This window comes from Triturus cristatus, chromosome 11 (genome assembly GCF_964204655.1).
Source record: "Triturus cristatus chromosome 11, aTriCri1.1, whole genome shotgun sequence".
Taxonomy (NCBI): Eukaryota; Metazoa; Chordata; class Amphibia; order Caudata; family Salamandridae; genus Triturus; species Triturus cristatus.
Window position 1 is genome coordinate 7,762,106 of NC_140594.1, and position 12,455 is coordinate 7,774,560.

Genomic DNA, 12,455 nt, shown 5'->3' on the forward strand with positions numbered 1-12,455 from the left:
TACAGATACGTCAGAAATACTGACGTATCTGTGACTCCTTGAGATATGATGCGTCATACTGTAAATATGACGCATCATTGGAGTCGCAGGGAGGGCGCAGTGAAAAGTGACGCATCACTGTTTTCACGCAGTGATGCGTCACTTTTCATAAATGAGGCCCATAGAGTCCGTTTTATAATGGATCAGTGCAACACACAGGAAAATAGATGCACAGTATTATTGAAAGGTCGCTGGTGTAGGGCCTCACAGAGGCGGTGGGGGGGCGGGGGGTAGAGGCCCAGTTTCCCCGGGGTAGTGGAGCTCAGGTTTCTTCATGGAGTGATGGTGAGACAACAGGCCAGTCGGATGCTCTAAGGGGTGGGTTCAAATATTTGTTGCCGAGAAGAAGTTTCAGTTTCTTTTTGAAGTGGGGGAAGGATTGTCGCGCATGTCCTTTGCGGTGCATTCCAGATTCTAAGGGCATTCCCAGGGAAGGAGCGGGCGCGTCGTTTCTCTTTCTTAAATTTTGGCAGAATCTGGCGTAGGCCGTTTGTGCTTTGTAGCGTCTCCTTCTCCTTTAACCAGCTTTTCATAACTTGTTTGACCGCTAGACGGGAGCTTTGTGGGTTATGCATGCAGTTTTGAGTAGAACTCTTGCCTCGACTGGAAGCCTGTTGAGTTGCTTGAGAGTAGGAGCGAGGTGGTCATGGCTCCTCCCAGGCCGCTGCGTGCAGTGTTGCTTCAAAGGGGCTAGGTATGTTTTTTGGGTGCCAGTTTAATATTTTTATGTAGGGGCTGAAACTTAAGGTCAATAACAATAAATCTTACGTTTTAACTTGTGGACCAAACACCATCTGTTCAAAGATATTTTTTTTTGTGGAAACACACCTATTTTGAAAACAAAGAACTTTAGCTATCTCGGCATCTTATTTTGCAATTACCTGAGATGAGATCATCTAATTACCCAAAAATCCTACTCGATGGAGGTGATATGTGAGTCTCTATTTAGATTTGTGAAAACATTGGGACATAAACCTCCCAAAAACTGACCATGCTATACAAAAGCAAATGTTTGACCGTGGGCACATGTGGTGCTGGAGTGTGGGGGCACACGCCGGCACAGTCCCTTCAGGCAGTAAAAAAAAGTTCTTAACCAGGCTCTTAGGACTCCCCAGATCTACATCAAGTTTTGTAACTCAAAGCAAATTGGGTCTAGATTTCTTAAAAAACAGGATGGGCTTGGCAGCCATCTTTCTATGGGTCAAAATGTGGTCCTCACCAGAGCTAAGTTTAACTCAGGAAATTATGGAGGATTGTCTGAATCCTATGGATTGACCATGTGAAGAATACACTTCAAGATCTACGAATACCCCGTCTCTTTGAGAATACCCGCGAGATAACCCCATTCATGAAGTCTTTGGTAAAGGACACCCATTGCATCTGCAGAGATAAGATTAGTCCTGAGAGCTTTATAAAGGATCACCGTTTGCTCGTACACCCTCCTGCCAACTTGCGAAGCCATGGAACCCTGTCTGTCTTGGATACAGGCTCCAGCACACCGATTCTAGCTCACTCGTCTTTGAGTAAACCCGATTCACCTTACAGTGGCCCTTCCCCTTACCGGGACTTCATTTGATTCTGACCTTGTCTGTGTGATGGTAGGTCCTTACGGTCCACTACGCACTTTGTTACTCTACGCCTTATACTCTGATTTTAGAACCTGCTTTGTGCGGCCTATTTTATCAGGAAAAGGCCACAAAAAACACCAAGAAGGCGTCTTGACTCTACAACTCCTTGAGAGGCCATCAACTTGCCATGCATTGCTAAACTTCATTAGTCTGGCAATAAATCTTAGTAAACAGTGTGCAGCATGGTTTTAGCTTTATCAATACGGAAGGCCAATGCCTTTATCAATACGGAAGGCCAATGCCTTTATCAATACGGAAGGCCAATGCCTTTATCAATACGGAAGGCCAAAGCCTTTATCAATATGGCAGGCCTATGCCTTTACCAATACGGAAGGCCAAAGCCTTTATCAATACGGAAGGCCAATGAGGACGTGCCCTTGTATTTTAAACTTTTATTTATGTGCATATGTGTATTTGTATTTAATATGTGCTTTTATGGTCTTATTGCTGACTGACTAAAGATCATTTGACTTGATGTGTAAATGATGTGGCCAACTATGTGGCAAATATGGTAAAACCATAATTATGCAGTGAACGTGGCCGCCAAAGAAGCACAATCATCCACTGACCCTCGCTGTCGCTTTATGAACTATTTATTCGAGTAAGATACAGAATACGTAAACATCCCAAATGCAACCAGTGCTAGATAGCGGCCGCAATTTGAAGGAAACAGTTTTTCAAGCGGACTAAACAAAATCAACATGTAGTTTAAAAATACATCATGTATAATGTATGTATTATGCGACTATATTGCCTTCACCTGGTACTGATGACGGGTACCAACAATGCGACCTTCGGCCTCATATTGATGTTGTCACCAGATCCCCTCAATACTGCACCATAGTACACAGATCCATCGACCGATCGTAAACTTTGCACTTCCACATATACACTATAAGATCGATCGATCTTATAGTATATATGTGGAAGTGCAGAGTGTAATATGTTAATTATTACCACTGTTGCGTGTGGACAGAAGCAATGATTTCTCAAGTGGGTCATGAAGTCCCCCCCTCTCCGATGGTAACAGATGGCATATTAGTCGCTGGAAATCCTCATTTATAGTTTATGGCATGCCATGCGCAGTAGTTCTGAACAAAGGTGTATAACCATAGCCAGGGCACAGGGGGTTAAAGTCATGCAGTGAGATAGAACCACAATAACTAAGCTTTGTGTGGAATTGCCCAGTTTTTAGGTCTCGGCTGGCGTGGGCTGCGCACCAGCGCAGTCTCGCTGGCGAGATTTACGTTTTTGGGGTATTTCTGTAAAGGGCTTTAAGCCCCGCCCCTCTTTTCCATTGGCCGGTGTCACCGTTTGTGCTAAACGGTGGCCAGCCATTGGAAAAGAGGTGTTTGTGACGTTTACTTTTGGCTTTCTGAGCTGTCCCACTTGGACGGGCTCGTCTGCCTTCCTTCTGCGTTGAAAGCTTTCTTATCTTTATGGGGCCATGTGTTTAAACACATGTCCCCATAAAGACAAGAGATCACCCCAGGAGCCTCATTGGTTGGCACCGGCACTGGAGGGGGTTGGAGGGGTCTTCCTTCGGTGCCTGGGGCCCTGCTGCATAGAGCACAGTTTGTCATGAATAGAAGGAAGCATGCACTTTGACATGCAGCCAGCGCATGCACCACCACAGTCGTGACATGTGTGCTCTTGGGCAAATATTTACTGTCTGTCACACACACTTTCCTCCCGGAAAGGGCATGACCTTCTACATGTGCAAGTTGTGAACATTGCTCAAGGACTTCACAGTTCAAAAGACGTTTTTTGATCTTATGGAGAGCGTCATCTGACTTGGGTGTTGTGAGGTCACGTGATGTCACTGGAACGAGCAGCAGGAACTGGCCCTGTGCTGCTCTCTGACTGTGGGTGCTCTCTCTGGGGCTGCCTGCATGTCTGAATATTTCGGCAAACGTCTAACGCCACAAAATATTGCATCCAGAATACTGGCTGCCAAACATAGTAAAGGTAAAGAGCTTGAAGGTAAGTATAAATGTCCTATTCTGAACTGCACATCGACGTGCATCAAAGATGTATATCGCCACGGTACATCTAGATGGAGTTACGAACGTTAAATGTGTTCTTACCTAAAGGCAGGGTCTGGGCCACTGGAATTATTCGATTTTGCGGTCGCTGCATTTTTTGCTGCATAATCTGCAGACCTGTTCTAAAAATGTTTTATACCTTAAATGGGTCAAAAGTTGAGAAAAACGCAGCAACATGTGTTGCCACAAAGTGGAAGGCTATTCGCAAAGGGTGACTGCTCACTTTTCTGTCGCTTATTATAGTGTTTGAGTATTAAAGTGCTATTAATGAGGTGAACCCTTTTCCCAGGCAGTCCTGGTATGTGCAAAAATTACAAAATAATTAAGCAATAATATCACAAAATGTACAGTATTACGCCGCAGAATTTGAGAATATTTTAGACTGGATGTTCTGGTACTACACCGATGCACATGTCTCTTCTATCCTACAAATGGAACCGGGTGGAAAGTTCTGGAGACGAGATTTGAATTTCATGGGCTCTGGCAAAGAATGCAAGTTTGTTTTAAGTATTTGATGTCTTGTTTTTAACCTCTTCGATGCCGATGACGGAACGGTTCCGTCATGCACGCCGGTTGGGCTGTGCTTATGACGGAACCGTTCCGTCATGGCCCCGCCCGCGCTCAAATCTTTCAGCACTGCGCGGGAATCCGCGCAGCGCTGAAGAAGTTAAGGCACTTGTACGACCAACGTACACTACAAATAAGCAACAAAGTCATGCTGTATATTTTTATCTTTATTCGAGTAATAATCAATGTAAACGTATTTATATAGCGCTTAGAAAGTGAATCCCATATAGAACAGGCGCTGTCATCACTGCAGGGATGCGTTGGGTTGAGAGTTTAGTGTTAGCCCACACAGCCCGCGGAGAGCTTACGCAGACCAGAAGTGGTGGCCAACTGCTGCCCGGGACTACTTTTCGCCAGCTGACGTCAGGCCTGAGTTTTTCCTGAAGTTGGAATTTTGTAGGGATTTAAATATCAGTAGTGGTGGGGTGCTAAGGCGAGTGTAAGTTGTATTCTTTAAGGTGGCTTCCCTTGAAAGGTTGGCACCAGCAGGAGGGCGGGAGCTCTCCCGCCAGCCTGGCACCAGCAGGGCTGGGAACAAACAGAGGTTTGTTATTGACCCAGTTCATGCCCCTTACCCAGCCCCAGGGCTGTGATTGGCTGAGGCAGAGCCTCCTAGCAGCAGGAGACGCGGAGTCCTTGAAGCAGCAGCCAGTGTCAGAGCAGGCAGCGTTGAGAGAGGCAACAAGGGTAGGCTGGAGCCAGACTGTACAGCACCCACAACATAGCGCCCACATTACCCAGGGATTACTAGAGCTGGAAACGCGCCACCATGTCCACCGTGCAGGTCATCTAAACACTTTTGGGCTGATATCTCACCTCATTAGTACAAGTTTAACTCCTGAAGACAGCAGCAGGCATCAGAAAGGGACCAGTCTCTGTACAGGGCATGGCACTGCGCTGTAATGTGCGTGGCTGCATTTTAGTAACTTTTGATCCGTTTGAACGAGGACATTTTTTTATTAAAATCTGTTGAGTATGCAGCAGAGGGTGTATTATGTGGCAAATCCCTAATTATATGGAAAACACTGCAGTCACAAACTCGCATAATTCCCGTGGGCCGGGCTAAGACCAGCTAGCGGGACTTAGACACATGGCCAAGGCTGCAGGTGCCGCCTCTAACCGGAGCTTACTGCACAGTCACGTTAGTGGTATTTCTATAGCGCTTTCAATTATTCCCATGCTGCTGTAGTGCTTTGTCCATCTGGCAACCACTCCTGAGGAACTAGAACAGCCGTTGTTTGGTAGTGTCTGTCGCATGTTTGGTTAGAACAGAAAAGAGGCTTTTAGTCTTCAGGCCTTGTTTATGTCATTTACCGTGAAAGTAAAATGTGTCTGTTCTAGGAGAGTGATTATGGGTCTGTTGCGTATGTGTGAGTGTGAAGGGAGACTTTCCATGGCAACCAAGCTTCTTACCGGAAGCTTCGTCATTAGTGCCAATATCGGCCACAGTCACCAGCCCTCCCGCAGCAACATACCGATAGCATAAATAAGCAGACAAGACAACTTCTTGGTGGAGAAAATTACCGTAGGTTTATTAGCATACCAAATAATGCCAACATGGTGGGTTATCTTACAGGCGATCCAAAGGCAAGCCGCCCCTCGCGGCCTACCACCTGATGGGCCTACTTGCATCGTGGTCTTAGCCAATCGGTGCTTAGCGGTTGTGGTGAGGGGATAGCCCCTCCCACTTCAAGTGAAACATTGGTCCACCATATAACTCACGCCCCCCCTACGAGGGGCAGAGCGTTCAAGCGACCCCCGGTTGTACAGGTTTCCAACCGCCCATAGGACAGATGGGGCGCCGTCGCACCCCAGGGTCCACCGCACAGACTTCCTGGGGATATTCGGCCTCAGCACCCTTTGTGCTCCTGAAGAGGGTACCCCTGAGTACCTTTCCGCCTCTGGTTCGCATTTAACTTCGCCTGCAACACAAATAAAAAGATTAGAACATCCTTCCTCCCCTCACCCTGACACGCCGTGTAAGCAGTAGGAAGGGAGTCGAGGTCAGGGCGAGGGGACAAAGAGGCCACCAGGGGGGTGGGGGAGAACTATATACCTCTCCCTGACCCCCCCCCCAGCCGGAAATGACGCGCAGGGGACCCCAACAGGGGTCTCAGGCCAAACACTAGGCTGCCCAGTGCACCATCTTGTGGCACTAAAGGGGCCGCCCTCTTATGAAGGTCCCCTGCGGGGACTGTCGGTCAGCCCACATAGTGCCAATATCGGCCACACTCACCAGCCCACCCGCAGCAACATACCGATGGCATAAATAAGCAGACAAGACAACTTTTTGGTGGAGAAAATTGCCGCAGGTTTATTAGCATACCAAATAATGCCAACATGGTGGGTTATCTGACAGGCGATCCAAAGGCAAGCCGCCCCTCGCGGCCTACCACCTGATGGGCCTACGTGCATCGTGGTCTTAGCCAATCGGTGCTTAGCGGTTGTGGTGAGGGGATAGCCCCTCCCACTTCCGGTGAAACATTGGTCCACCATATAACTCACGCCCCCCCGTACGAGGGGCAGAGCGTTCAAGCGACCCCCGGTTGTACAGGTTTCCAACCGCCTGTAGGACAGATGGGGCGCCGTCGCACCCCAGGGTCCACCGCACAGACTACCTGGGGTTATTCGGCCTCAACACCCTTTGTGCTCCAGAAGAGGGTACCCCCTGAGTACCTTTCTGCCTCTGGATCGCCATGTAACTCCGCCACAGCCCTGGGTGTGGCGACCGTCGCAGCCAGGGCCCCCCCCCAAGGCCGGCGCTCCTACTTACATCCCGCTATTTCCAGGGCCTCCCCTAGGTCCAAGAGGAACAAGTCCATGCCTATTCTGGAGAGATGTACCCCATCGTCCTCGAAACACCCTGTGGATTTAGCATGAAGCAAATCATGTCTGATGAATCCAAACCCCATTTGTTAGGTGAATTTACGAATCGCGCATCTGACTCTCCTGCGCGCAGCCGCCATTGCCTCCCCAGGTCAGGCTCCCTGCCACAGGAGCCGGGGAGTGATCTCAGACCACCACAGTTCACATGTCCCTAACTGGTTGCTTAATTTGCAAATTGTGGACTTCATGTTTAGAAGCAGTGTCCTTTTGCCCAGAGTAGCGGCCTTATCTTAGCTATTTATAGTGCCTCTCCCCCTATCCAGCAAGAGCAGGTCCGTGCTAAACTGGACAGATGTCCCCCATCGTCCTCAAAGCACCCTGTGAATTTGGCGTGTAGCAACCCATGTCTAAGGAAGCCAAATCCCCTCTGCTCAGCGAATTAATGCATGGTGCAGATGACCCTCCTGCACGCAGGCTCCAACGCCTGCCCCGACCGCGCTCCATGCCACGGGAGCTGGGGCTGATTTCAGACCACAAAAGTTCACCTGTACCCAACTGGTTGCTAATTTGCACATTGTGGTCTTCATGGTCTTCTTCTAGGGTGCATTACTTTGCCCCATTGACCAGACAATTTTACAGTTCTTTTGGATTGCTCCCTGGCGAACATAGAATGGTGTTCTTAATTGAGCACTGCATGCCTTTCTATACACTCTTGTTTGCACCTAAGCCTATTTACCTACATCCTGCTTGCTCAAGCCCCTCTCCAGGTCCGGCAAACCTGTCCATGCCCCCTCAGTAAAAGGGTAGGCATCTTTACCTACATCCAGCTGATACCCGTGCCTCTCCCTGGCCAGCAAACACTTTCCACAGGTGTAACCCCATTTTCTTCATAACACCCTGTGGACTGGCAAGCCAAACTCACATGCCCCCAATTGTAGCCTGCTGCGGCCGAGAAGCATTAGTCCTGTGAGCTCTGACATTGACTTTTGAGGGTCCTCGCAGGACATCCTTCTCAGTATTTTGCAGAAGATTGGTTTAAAGCCGAAACAGGAGTTGCGGGAGTCACAAACAGTGGATCAGTACATGTACCATGTCATCAACCCCGCGTGTATACCAATAAGTAAACACGTTGTAAAAAGCGCTAAAAATGATTGCCGGCAGGGCGCTACTGCTAAGTTAAAACCCCTGATGTGGTACTCGCGAGCACTCTGCTTCTAGGCGCTTAAATCGAACATTGGGCCCTCTTCTGCAGTTGTGAGGGGGTGGCTGAGTTCCTGCTGTTTTTTCACAACATCCTGGTAAAAGCAAACACTCATAGGGGCTGCAAAACTTAGCAAACCATGTGAAATGTAAGCAGGAACAACATATTTACCTTAACGCTTTTACACTTGCTATTTAGAAATCAGTGAGTGCTTTTGCCTGAAAAGTTAAAGACATGACTACAGGGCCCAGAAAGGACCTGTTTTAATGTCCATTGCTTAGATCCTTACAAAACGTAAGCAGTATGGTAAAAAGACCACATCCCTGGACGCAGAGCCGCAGTACACATTTAGGGGCATATTTACAAGCTAGCGATAAAAAGTTATCGCCGCTTTTGCGGCCGTTTTCGGCCAAAAAGCGGCGAAAATGTTATCGCCTAATTAGCAAGACCACGCTAACGTGTGAAACCTTGCTTTAGCGTCGGGATTCCTAACGCCCAGCATTGCATCTCTAATGAGATGCAGAGTGGGCGTTCCTGACATGACAGGAGAAATGTCGCTAAGCGACATTTCTCCTATCATCAAGCCCCACGCTATGAAGCATAGCGGCAGGAAAAGTAGCGATAACCCCTGTTATCGCTACTTTCCTTACGCCTGCTTCAGGACTGACTTAGCCATGATATCCTATGGAAGGTGGATATCATGGCTAAGTTTGTGAGTCCCTATCAGCAAGCTAACGCCACACTACGTGAGATTATCGCTGGGTTTCCAGCAATAATCTCACGTTAGGCAGTTAGCGCTAGGATTTTTATCGCTTTAGAGATAAGCGTTGCTAATAGCACGCTACCTCAGCGATAAAAATCCTCACTAGCCGGCGATAATTATCCTAGTGCTAAGTGCGCTTATCGATGATTATCGCCGGTTGTTGCTGATATGCCCCTTAGTTTTCCAATCCACACATTGCAGTACCTCCAGGATTTGTGCATTAGTTGCAAGCCCAGGGAAAACAAAGACAAGAAAACAAAAATAGCGCTTTACTGGCAAACTTTGTAAAAGTGGCGCTAATGTGTTGGGGACCGGGGGGAGGGGGGGGGGGGAGTAGAAGACGAGATGTCACGGTTTTCTGAATCACCGCTCCTTGGATGTTTGTGTGTCACCCGTGGTTCACAGTCGAGCCCTCGTTGTTCACGGGACGCTCAGTGTAGTTTCTCCTGCCTGTTTCTCTCTCTCAAGGCCTCTAATTTTCAGCTCATTCATTTGACATTCATTAATTCGCGAACAGCTCTGATTCGCCCGAATGGGTATTCATTCATGTATCTAAATACATATAACCTCTAAATACATGCTTAAATATGCATATTATGTACATTGAAAAATGCTAACACAATAAGCGGCTGGCGGGGTCCTAGGTTTACGGTAACGTTACCTCAACGCAACCGACACTAGCAATTAGTGTGTTCCTACCCTGGCCACATTGTCTCCACAGCCTAATGGCGTTGTGTGTTCTTGGTTTACACGGCACCACACGTTTTTAGGGTGCTGTACATGTGGCCACCATTGACACCTCTTAGAGGTTGTGGCCACCACCAAAAAGGTGCAGGTAGCCGTATACATTGGTCCTGAAGAATTGCCATTTAATTAAAACCCAGGCAAGAAACATGTTGACCTCTTTGATTTTTGTAGCACATATCACTCATACACCTAATGGTGAGAAATGTGCGGATTGTTTTTAATCAGGGTTTTGACCATACTTTATTAAATTTGTTTGAAGTGGATCACCTACCCTGTTTTAGTACACTTACCTTTCACTCCACTTGCACCGACACCAGTTATCCCAATTAACCGTTTTCCCCACACACCTTACTCACCGGTGTTTGGAAATAAAGATCTCCGACAGGAAGGCCCCCTCGGGGTGCCTGATCGGGCATTGCACTGCCGGCCCGATAAGGAGCAAAGACCCGGTGATGAAGCAAGACACCCGCTTGTTGGGTGTGTGAGGGTCTTCTTTTCCAGAAGGAGTACCTTCTACTCTGCTTAATCAGACCATTTTCACACCATCACCTTGGGACCTAGTGATTCTAACACACATTGCGTTATTATTAGGAACTGCATACCCTTTTTGTTAGTAATAACACAATAATAAAAACACTTCTAAAAAGAAACATTTGCTAGAACAAATGCTCTAACTTGGACAAAGACGAGACCTGTTGCATTTTTAATGCTTGTTTTCTTTATCAACAGATTGTAGAATAGAATCTGTAAGAATTAAGCAGTCTTTTCAGGTTGTTTACACTGCACTGTGGTAATGAAGAGGAATTCGACCTTTGCACTCCAGTAATAAATGTGTGAAGGTGTTTATTTGTACACAACTGCGGAACAGTATATGAACATAACTTACCCTGTCATGATGCACCGCTTATGATGTCACATATTACATCACCGATGACGTCTGAAGTCTACGGTGGTGCACGTTGTACTTGCGTCAGTTACGTACAACTAGCAAATTTCAGGGCTTTATTTGTGTTAAAACAGGTGTGTTTTTTTTCAGTGAATTTCTAGGTTTTTTTAATGCAAGTTAAAATCTTACTACCTTACATATGTATTACTCCGCTTTAACCTTTATTTTTTTCTAGAGAATGAATACATGCCAATTGTCCCAAGCGTGAATAAACTTTCACTTAGGCTGTACTTGCACTAAGAATTTTTTTATATAGATATATATATATATATATATATAAGCTAGCGGTATCCTCGTGTGAACACGCACAAACAGGACCACGGACTTACGATATGCTGTTGCCAAATTATCGGTGCTTTATTTCAAAGGAAAAGGTGCAGTCTAAGACGCGTTTCGGATACGAGCTGTGTCCTTGATCACTTGTCGACATAAACGAAAACAGGAAATATAAACCACATAGCACTTCCGGTTCGCGTGATTAGTAGGCAATGAACATAGAGAAAATACTATGCGTAGTATTGCTGACAAAAAACATTGAACACAATAATTATTCATGGCTCCAAAATGAATTACAAAAATAAACACACATAGCTTGTTCAATAAATATAGATGTTGTGCACTGTACATTATGGAAATCTTGTTTCATAAAACCAACCATCGTCAAATTGCAATGTAGGCAAAAATGCAAATACACTGGATTGGGTGAATAGGTGCTTGCTCCTATTAATGAGGCATCCACATCAGGCGTGCAAATACACGGATACAGACTTGTGTCCTTAAAAATTACCATTCAAGCCACCATGTATAACAACATGTGCAAATAAGCTAATATATTGAATAATAAGGGGTAAGGATAAAGATGTAAACAGTATATGACATGTGCAATTCCGCTAAATGATCTAACAGTTGTAGATACAACATGCAACGCAGCTAAAAAAACCTGTTGGATAAATTGCAGTACTGAAGAGTACTTTCTACAAGAACAAAGTGCCATGCTAGTTAGATTTAAAGAGCGTGGTTACCCAGAATGGGTTCTTAAAAAGGCTACTGATAAGATCAAGGAGATCAGTAGATCCAAGGCTCTTGAGTACACAGAAAGGGACAACAATGATGAAGTTCAAACGAGAGTAATAACGACATTCAACCATAAATCTAAACAGATTCAGAAGATCCTGGCTGACAATTGGAGAATCTTAAAATCAGATTCCATTATAGGGGGCAGTATCAGTGACAGACCCTTAGTTACATACAGAAAAGGGAAAAACTTGAAAGACATGCTGATGAAAGGGGATATTACAGAAACCCCTAATAGAAACCTATTTAATCTTAAAGGCTTCTACCCATGCAGACATTGTAGAGCATGTAAATCTAGCAACATGGTCAAAGACTTTGAAATTGGGAGGTCAAGACAAATTAAGATCATATCACAGTTTCTGACTTGCAACACCAGTTTTGTAATTTATGTACTTGAATGTCCATGCAAACTCAGGTATGTAGGGAGTACAGCCTGCATGGTAAAGAAACGAATTCAGGAACATCTGAGAGCAATCACAAACTTAGACCATAACTATCCCATTGCACGACATTTCCATGAAAAACATAATTCCAACAACTCCCTCCTCAAATACTTTGCCATAGAACAGTTGAATGTAGGAAAAAGAGGGGGTAACAGAGAATTGTCCCTGAGAAAGAG